This window comes from Acanthisitta chloris, unplaced genomic scaffold (assembly GCF_000695815.1).
Source record: "Acanthisitta chloris isolate BGI_N310 unplaced genomic scaffold, ASM69581v1 scaffold36976, whole genome shotgun sequence".
Classification (NCBI taxonomy): domain Eukaryota; kingdom Metazoa; phylum Chordata; class Aves; order Passeriformes; family Acanthisittidae; genus Acanthisitta; species Acanthisitta chloris.
In genome coordinates, this window is record NW_008680371.1 from 2,650 (window position 1) to 3,208 (window position 559).

Here is a 559-nt window from a genome sequence, read left to right on the forward strand (position 1 = left end):
CAGCTCCATGGGGAATCAGTGCATTCGCCTAAGCTACCTCTCCCCACCCTAGATACCCACAAGGATCTGCTGTATCACAGTCACAGAATGGTTTGTGTTGGGAGGGACCTTAAAGACCATCTAGTTCTGCCCCCTGACATGGGCAGGGACACCTTCCACTAGCTCAGGTTGCCCCAAGCCCCATCCAAACTGGCCTGGAACACTCCCAGGGATGGGGCAGCCACAGCTTCTCTGGTCAACCTGTGCTAGTGCCTCAGCACCCTCACAGAGAGCAATTTCTTCCTAAGATCTCATCTATCCCTGCCCTCTGGCAGTTGAACCCATTCCCCCTGTCCCACACTTCCAGCCTGTCCCAGCCCCAGACACCTCCACACCCGGAAACACAGCCCGACCCGACACTCCCGAACTCTTGCACGTTGGAGGCTCCTCCTATGACTGTCCCGCGGCAGAAGAACCCCGCTGAGGCCGATCCAGGGGTGGAACAGGCCCCGGGACACTCTCGGGGGGGCAGACACCTCCGGCACCGGCGGGACGGAACGGAAAGGAGGTGACGGCCCTC